The 9,639-nt window shown below is 38.7% G+C and overlaps 1 long non-coding RNA gene across 1 annotated transcript; it reads right to left on the reverse strand.

The window, feature by feature from the left end:
* Positions 1 to 1,319: 1,319 nt before the first annotated feature.
* Positions 1,320 to 9,100, reverse strand: LOC128805090 (uncharacterized). The gene is made up of 3 exons (XR_008436277.1): positions 9,020 to 9,100; positions 2,788 to 3,582; positions 1,320 to 2,274 (listed from the first exon to the last, which is right to left on the reverse strand). It is a non-coding gene; the product is annotated as an uncharacterized LOC128805090 (long non-coding RNA).
* Positions 9,101 to 9,639: the final 539 nt, after the last annotated feature.

A 9,639-nucleotide genomic window follows, 5' to 3' on the forward strand; every position in this document is an offset into this window, starting at 1 on the left:
TATTAATATTTCCATGTTTTCTTACTCAAGTCTACAGTACCATTACAAACATATGGAGCAAATCAGTGGAATTCTTATGTCTTTTCATACTTTACTACCTGTTTTCCCTGCATGTTCAGCATTTCACTTTTATCACATTTTTAAAAAATATATAAAATTGAGGAAAAGTAGAAAATATAGGCAGAAAATAAAATTTGCTATGAAGTAGGAGCACTCACAACTGATTTAAACACACCAAGACTCATGATATTTTGCCCTTGGTACAACCATGGTGCAAACCTAGCATCATCAATAGCAGAAGCACAGCTTTTAGATACATGACATTGCAATTCCAGTTCTAAATTGTGTGCCAAGCTTATATCAACCTTTCAGTGGATATGCCACAAAATCAGAAGCATTTATACACTAAGAAATTAGTGGCATGGTGGCTCTGGGAACCTGCAAACCCTGACTGTTTAGTAGTGGCTAGCAACTTGGGTGTTGACAAATCTTATGTATTATAAAAAGGTGTATATATGTATATATATATATATATATATTTTTTTTTTTTTACTATACAGGTATAATTGTAACTCTTATAAAGTATACAAAAAGCACACAAATTAGCTAGCAAGATACCCCATTCACATTTCTCTTAACTTCCAAGTACATAAACACAAGTGAGGCTTTTGAGTAGTTTTAAGTTGTGGCTCACTAACTTCTATTAAATTATGAAATCTATATAGAGCTCATATTTTTAGGAATCCTTTGCAATATTGCAATGCAATGAGAGTTTTCTAGACCACAATATTTATAAAGACAGCTACTTCATTAACTGCAATTCTCAAAAAGCTGCTCTATCTTTTCTTTCCTAGTTCCTGAAGTGATTCACCTGGTATCTGGAAACAAAGATACATGTATTGCTCAGTGGCTTCTGATGTGTATTTGGTAAATTAAAAACACCTTTAAAACCAAAAAGGAAGATGCTTTCACTAAGAGTAGAAATACTTATGATTCTGAATACAGAAAACCAATTATGGGAGTCAACCTGAATACAATTCCTGGAAGCCTCAGAAGCATACTCTGATATGTGTTATTGGCAGTACTGCTTTGAATCTGATTGTTCTGCTCTTTGAGTAAGATGCATTTATGACTGCTAAAAAAAACTGAATTTCAAGTTAACCATATTTAACTAAATTTGGCAAGAAGCACGAGCATAGGAAAAGGATGTTCCATAACAGTTTTTCAAACAGAACACATCCATCACAGATTTTGGAAAATAAAAATTTATTAACTATATCAAATAACATATAAAATGACAAATAAAAAGTGTAGGGTGCATGAGTCATTAACATATGTGCAATCTTGTCATATGCCCGTATTTTCCACTGGAGTTGGCTGGAATTAACACTGTGGCAATCTGTGTTGGCTCTTGGGCAGGTAGGAGATAAAGGAAGAAAGTATATGGGATGAGACCTGCTCTGCAGAGCTGTCTATGAAACACAGTGACTGCTGCAGTGAAATTACTGGGTGTTTTATCCCATATTGCTTTGCAGGGCCTGCATTTCCTAAATCAGGATGCTCAGTCTTCAAGGTAAACTATTCAAGTGTGCCTTTTCTCCAGCATGTTGTGTCACAAAGGCCAAACAGACCTATGGAAAATATCTACCCTTCTCTTTCTTTTCTTTCTTCTAAACATCATCTGCTTCTTCTCAGGCAAGGTCACTGACAAGCAACAACAAAACAAAAAAGGCATTGTTAGATTGGACAGGTCATAGATAAAAATCTCCATCCTTTTCCCACTTCTTTTTTCTCATAAGCTATGAAACAGATCAGTGGGCAGTTCAGGAAGTCTGTCATTGATGGCTACTTTAAATTAAGCACCTTTTCAAGACCTTGCATACAGAGGGTGGACCACCACAGATACCAGTCGCAGAAACATGGCAGTAAGTGACTGAAAAGACAGCAATCTGTTCAGAAAGGGCAGACCCCTGAAAAAGTTCTTAAGAGCAGCTGGAGTTCACCTAGACATGTTACCAACCTTTCCACTATGAGCACTTCTCCACAGCTGATAAAGGTGAGGCACTAGCACACTGTAAAAGGAGAAGTAAAAGAGGCCTTCCCCACTCTCAACATTTAAAGAATACTCGCTGAAAAATGCTGACAGTGTCCTGAAGATAAAAGGGGATGTTCATGCAAAGATCAACCTGAAAATCCATGAATGGAAATAGACAGATGCTATTGCTTAATTCAGTGAGCAGCTTCTCTGACCCAACATCAAAATGGCTCTGTTTCCTGCAATAAAAAAAAATATTTTGAATTTGGCTTACTCTCAGAAAGGAAGGGGCTGCATGTATGAAGGTTTCACTACACGTATACATTTTATTCACAGAAAACACAGTTTTAGCAAAAAATTACAAGTCTACTTTTAACAGTCTTGTTTCCCACCTGTTTTAATGGCATTCTAAGGTGTCAGTTTCATTGCCATTGTTTTGGCCCCTGCATGCAAACTGATATTTAGTCACAGAAATTCTACATGCCCACATATATTTATATTTAGCACACATTTATGAATACAGGGTGTGGTGTATTTTACCTTTTGGCTTTGTTTTTACTTAAAACTGACAGTGCATATAGGAGTGCTAAAATAAACTGGCTATTTGAAAGGCATTTTCTTTGTTTCCTGTCCCCTTGTAATCAGACACTACTATAAGAGACCAATGAAAGAACTGAAGAGAAAGAACAAGTTCCTAGAGCTGGGAAAAAACAGAACAAACTAGCAGAAGTAGCATATGAAAATAAACTTACCTGAGCTTTTTTGCTTTTCTAGCTGGTCCTTGGGTTCATGAAGTACTCTTGACTTCCCTCCACGTACATCTCCTGACTCCTCTGTGTAATCCTCCTTAACAAGCTTGTTGTCCATATCCACCTCTCAGGTTATTTTCCTTCTCCTTTTTCAGGTCATATGTCCAATGGTTGTGGAACTCTAATTTTTCTTAGCATCCAAACTCTGTATGTTGGCTAACAGAACCTCAGTTTTTCCACCAGCACTTTCATTTTAATTGAATGTTTGATTCTTTTTCCCTGATGTGACATTGTAACTCATTCCTCTCATCACAACCTCTCCATCTTACACATGCAATGTCCAAAAACCACCTTGGTTCTTGTGAGAATGCTGCAGCCTGGCCTGTGCCCACTATCCCTGAGGACTGAAGTATGCTATTTTCCTGGAATATGGAGGTCCAGTAACTCCACACACAGTAAAGCCCTTAGCTCAAGTAGATCCAAACATGCAGAGTATTTTAAAAGGTTGAAAAAAACCATTTATTTATCACTGGAAATGATGAGATCTGGAGTTTGACGAAAACTGGAGTTTGAGATTGGGTGCAGGTTGATCACAGCCAAAGGATCAGCAGATTGTGAAATTCTTGCAGAGCAGTAAATCTGTTTCTCTTAGTAAATACATAATATATCAACTGTGCAGACATCTTACCACTGCTGGAACAGACATCTTTTTCTATGTGTGAGGGTATTTTAACTTGACCTGTGTAAACTCGGGGTGTTTCCTAGCAAGACCCGGAATGGACTTTGTGCTTGCACGTGCTGAAAAAACACAAGCATTACTTCTTAGTGTCAACTCCCATCCCAAGGAATCTGTTTTTCTAGATTTTTAATTTAAACTATGCAGCATAACCAGGACACTGCAGAAACATAAATCTGAATTCATAATAATTTGTGTTAGACATACCGAGAGTATTATAAAGATGCAAAGAAAGTATCTGTAGTCAACCCCATCATTTTCTGTGACATAACAGTATGAGTTCTTCCTAAATATGCACATTCTTCTCTCCCCCGCTTCACTCTCGGATCCAGTCTTAAAGGTGTAGAACTTAATATCCAGCATAAACAGAACAGATGATTGGGGATACAAGCATCATAAAGTCACCCCAGGGCATCCCCAAAAAATCTTGAGTATTTAGGCATAGCACATGACAGCCACGATGTATGCAAAATTGTTATAAACATAGTTTCATGTTCAAACATGGCCTTTTCCTCTTCGGACAACAGAGGAATTACTAGTATCTCTGAAAATATTATTAAAACAAATCACTAGTGCTGAAAACTAATACACTGAATTCAACAGTCCTGGCGTAGGAGATGTGAAATAAAAGGATGAGCCACTGATTTACAATATCACAAGAGGCCTGGGAAACCCCTTTCAATATTATTCCTTATGTGAGAGAATGCCCTGCTGCAGCACTGAAGAAATGCCAGAACATCTACTCTCTACAGTTTATCCTCAAAACAAACCTTGGAGATCTCTGGAGATCTTCTCTTTCTGAATTTTGACTACTTTATTTGAACTGAGGAACTGTTCAGAAAGTGACAAAGATGGACTAGGTTAAATGCTGTAACATGGTACTTATTCACACTACATTAGGCAGAGGAACACTAAAATTAGGCATAAAAATTTTATTCCCTTGCTAATATCCTCCAGTATTGGCTAGAGTGAGGAGGAAAGGGGATTTCCCTTGGAAAAATAAAGCAAGCTGTTGATATGAAATATAAATATTGCAGTATTACATCTGCAATAGTATCACCATTTCTATTGGGGGGACAGGACATGAGGGAGAAGACATCACCAGAAAGCCTGAAAAAAATGAGCCATTCAGAGAGCAGTCTGAAGTCTTTTTTGAATGGTAACTCTACTCTCCATTATGTTCTGCCTATAAACAATCTTATTAATAAAAAAAATCTAGAGAGTGTGAGGAGATGTTCCCTTTTGATTTTACTGAAGCCACATGAGAAATATGTTTGGCCTGTCAGTCTAGAAAATTATATTACAAGCCTGTTCCTGAGCTCACTGCTCTCTTTTCTTTGGGGTCAGAAGCAGGATCATGCAAAGTAGGAACAAAACAGCAGCCTTTTTAAAACCTCTCATAAAAATATTATTTTTTAATTGCTGCTTTGCCTTAATTCTCTTCACTACTGCACCAAGCAAGGCACAGCACTTGCCAGATTCAGACTCAACCAGCTGAAGCCATATCAAGTGAACATATATCTGTTGTATACCATGCCCTTTTTAACCACTTCCTGAAAAAAAAACGCCATGAAGACATAAGGTTCAAGAAATGCAGACCTTTATACTTCACAAAATAACAGACCTCATTGCTGGTTTGGTTGGAAATCTGTGACCTTACAGATGTTCACGTGTTTGCCTGGTGCAGAGCTATAATCAATTTGGTTATGATAGACCTTCAAGAAACATAAAATTTATCCTGAAGGAAACTGTTTTCTGAAACCAACTGCCCAGTTGCATTAGGCAGGTGGGAGTTTCAGCAAACCAAAGGGTTTACTGGCAGACACAACATTGATTTCCTATTGTTTACAACCTACCAGACAGTTCTATACTGACCTGATTTGATGGTTCTCTCTGGGGCACCCTGCAGCCCTGGTTATTTCCACAACCATGCTGGCCAGCTTCCCTACTTGGCGAGTGTGTTCCACATCTGCAGCTTCAGTGCAAACATGCTGAACTAGTACATACACACTGAAAATCTGATCCGAGATCAGATTTTAAATCCCATCTAATAATAATGTTTACTGTTTTCATGACTAGAAGTATGATCCCTTTAAGGGATCAAAAATTCTATTGTGATTTTTGTCTGTTCCCACATTCAACGCCCCCTCCCCATACAAGATGTTTCCCCTTCATTTCAGTTTCATTACATTTTGCTGCTTTTCTCTCTATGGCTAAAATAGACAGAGTAATTCTAATCAAAGCAAAATACTGTGAAGGATTCTAAAGAGATAATCTTTGTCAACAAGCTACAAAAGCTTTGATTTTTATTCTCCCTGTGACTTTTTAATCTAGGACATGTGGAGAAGACAATGCTATTTGGTCTGCACCCATTTTTACTCCATAGAAATCTGGATGCACTTCTGTTTAAAACACCATTGGTAATCTTATTAGCATTTCTTATTATTCCTATTACGAGAAAGAAAAGGTCAGTAAGTAATCCACAGCCATAAAGTCTTCTGGTACTATACTATCAGGAACTTCACATCTTTACTGAAAGTTGATCAACATGATGCAAACATTTACCAAGCTCAGACAAAGTGATTATAAACTCAATATTTCCATGAGGATATTCAGTGCTGTATACCTATTTAGTATCAAAGTACTTTTCCACCACTGACTCTCAAAAAAAAACAATGACTGTTCTCAAAGTTGATCAAGAAATTATTCTAACACAGACAACTTTGTTTTATAAACGTGCTTGTGCAATGCATTTAGAAATACCCATGTTCATTTCCCATGGAAATGCTAATACATGAGAATTATATTTTCATTCTTTCAGAGTCCATCTAAAAGCCTGACCAGCACAGAACAGTTTTCAAAACAGTTTCTTTTCTGCCATTCATATAGCAAAGTTTCTATGCCTTGCTAATAGTCTGCCGCATATGTGTAGCATGTATGTGTATATAATCAAAATATTCCTTTGCATATCTTATTCATCTCCTCAACACAAAAATTTAAGCAAAATAGAATAGAAAAAGAGAAACCCTCAGAAACAGTCCTTAACAAATTTGGAGAAATCATGTATCTCTGATTATACTGAAGTTGCTTCTCTTCTTTCTTAATTGCCTTTGTCTCCAAACACACAGTTGCTCAATTTTATAATGTGCAACATCCAAGACTGTAGAGTAAAACAACAAAGTCATACTATGAACCAAGAACTACTACAATAAAACTGATGCCCTTTTTGAAAATGTGGGCATATAACTGGGTATTTGAATCTAAAACAAAGAAACCGCTGCAAATGTTTAGCATTTAACTATTGCCCTTGTTGGTGAAAATGGGGGGGAAAAGTGGGGGGGGAAAGGGGAGGAAGAACATTTACTCTCCAGAAAGTTCAAGCTGTAAAATACGTACAAAATTGAATCTACTATTAAGATCAGATTAAAATATACCTAATTCTACATTTACTCATTGTAATCATTTACTCTTCTCTTTGTTTCACTTGATAAATTAATGTAGCTTTTAGAAAAATATAGTTACTAAGAAAGATCCTGGGTTTTTACATACACTATTGCACCACTCTGTATTTCTAATGTTCAAAGTGTTGTGTTGCCTTCTTAATTGTTTTTAAATGCATCATATTGGAAACAAATATAAATATATAGTCATCAGACGACACTACAGCAACCAAGTTTAACCTTATCAATCCAAACTTAATCAACCTTAATAAATCATATGGGGTACCTGCAAACTGCCCAGCAAGGGTTAACAGTTTGTTCCAATATTTGAGGGGCTTTTTTGTTTGCAGAGTGACATGACAAAGACTTTTATTTGTTTGGAAATTTTTGAAAATAAACTATCACATGGAACTGAAATGGCAATTAAAAAAAACAAAAAGGGAGAGAAGGTAAAAACTAAATATCATTTGGAACTGTAGCTGTTGTTCTCCCCAGCAATATCCTTAAAGGTAACAAAACCCCCACACCACTCAAATTATAGCATATAATCTATTAAACTGTTCTACAATAGTCACAAGAACTATGTAAAGACAATTACCAAATAATAATTTCTACTTAACCACAACCTTAAATGCAGTTTCAAAATTAGGTCAGTTAAAATGAAAATCATCATTTTTAAGGAGGTTAGGAATCATTAGAATTGAATAAAAAGATTCCTAAATGACTACATGGAAAAAAAGCAAACATAACTAAATGTTCAAGTACCCCATATTTTATACACAGCATCAGAATTATATAAGAAATGCCTATCAATGGATGCTCTGTTCGAGAACTGGGATTCCAGTCTGACTCAGTATTATTATGTGACAAAAAAATATTTAATTCACAGATAGCTTGGGTTTTTTTTTTTCTTTTTTCTTCTCTCAAAAAATAAGCCTTTATAAGGACACATATGTAGCAGAGATACATAGAACTGAGAGAATCACTAGCAATTTCTCAATCTGCAACTTGGGCTTCAGCATTACTGTCGAGTTTGTGTTAAATAAGCTTTTTTTTTCCTTTCAACCAAAAAAATGCATACCACACCAATCAAAACTAATCACAGCAGGGCTTTCATTGAAACAGTAGTTGCTAATTTTACAGGTCTGCCCACATTGTTCTAGAAAATAGGAAGCAGAAATCTGACATTTCCAGCAGTCATTATTAAAACAACAATCACTGAGAGCTCGATCCTGTTCTCACTGGAAGCAATGTCAAACTCCCCGTTGACTTCAGGCTGAGCAGGATCAGGCCCCGAGCTGCTCAGCCTCCTCCAGCTCTGTGCACAGGAGTGTGTGTTGTGGAGCTGGAGTGGAAAAAGTACAAGCTATTCCTTTGTTAACTGCCCAAACAGTTGAACTTTCCATCACTTTGCCAACAAAGTGCCCTGCAAACAACAACGGTGATAAAAGGACATATTTACCTTGAAGGAACAGGAAAGGGAAAGCCGCAGAATTGCCAAACAAAGTAGTCCAAAGGAATTATCTATGCATGCAGTCCAAGCGTGCACCTTCAAGTAGGCCACAGTCTGTCAAGCAGTCGTCTCAGCACCAGCCACCCTGCCTTCCATCTTACGAGATTCACCCAGAAAACTGACAAACCTGCTCCACGACAACAAAACTCTCCTAATGCTTTTGAACGCCCACCATTTGTTCTCCATTCATCCAATCAACTTTCCACTGCACATCTTCTCCTGCGACTGAGGCTCAGAGGCAGGATCCCTTCTCATCTGTATGCTAATTATTTTGCCACATGGACAAAAGTAATAATGCTTTCAGACAGGAAACCAACGGGCCTGAAGTCGAAGGCAGAAATTAATAAGTTTCCACCACTGAAGGCTGAGAAGGTGGGCATGCGTGCAGCTCTGTGGCTGATGGATCAGCTGTAACCTCCATTTAAGAGCAGCAGAGAGGCGATGGGCTGGAGGAAGCCTAGGCAGCGTAGCATGCATCAAGCCCTAGTTCCCCTAGAGACCACATTACTGCAGCAGAACAGCATCCGTAGCAGATTGCTGACTTACCCCGCCTGAGCCTGCATCCTTTAAGCAGCGCGGCGCGCATCCATCCCGCCGGCCCCGCGGCGCGGTGCAGTGCCCGGCGCGGCCGCGCAGGCCCAGCCCCCGCGGCGCGGCGGGAGGCGGGCAGGGCTGGGGCCGCGCACCCCGGCCGGGCTCCCCGGCGGCGGGGGGCGCCGCGCCGGCGCTGTGTTCCACCCAATGGAGGGGAACGCCGAAACGCCGCAGCCGTCCGGGAGGGGAGACCGCTAAAAATACTCCCCTGCCGCTGTGCTGGCGTAAAATGGTGTCTCCGACAGAGAACACCCCCCCCACACACACACACTCCTCTACCAAAAAAAAAAAAAAAAGTCCCAACAATTAGGTTTCTAAATGTATATTTTAAAGAAAATAGTGATCTAAACCATCGGTTTTTCTGCTGGGGTACCTCACCAGGGTTTGTAGTTAATTCTGCTGAAGCTTTCCTTATATTACCTGTTCACACCATCTTCTCCCCTTTGAAACAAAATAAATTAACTATTTACAGAAGAAAAGGTTAGCAGCCTTACACCATTAGCTACTTGCGCGGCTCAACTTTATGTGATCAAGACCCCAAACAGACACCAGGGCTCGTACGCATATAGGGC

Source organism: Vidua macroura, chromosome 3 (assembly GCF_024509145.1).
Source record: "Vidua macroura isolate BioBank_ID:100142 chromosome 3, ASM2450914v1, whole genome shotgun sequence".
Taxonomy (NCBI): Eukaryota; Metazoa; Chordata; class Aves; order Passeriformes; family Viduidae; genus Vidua; species Vidua macroura.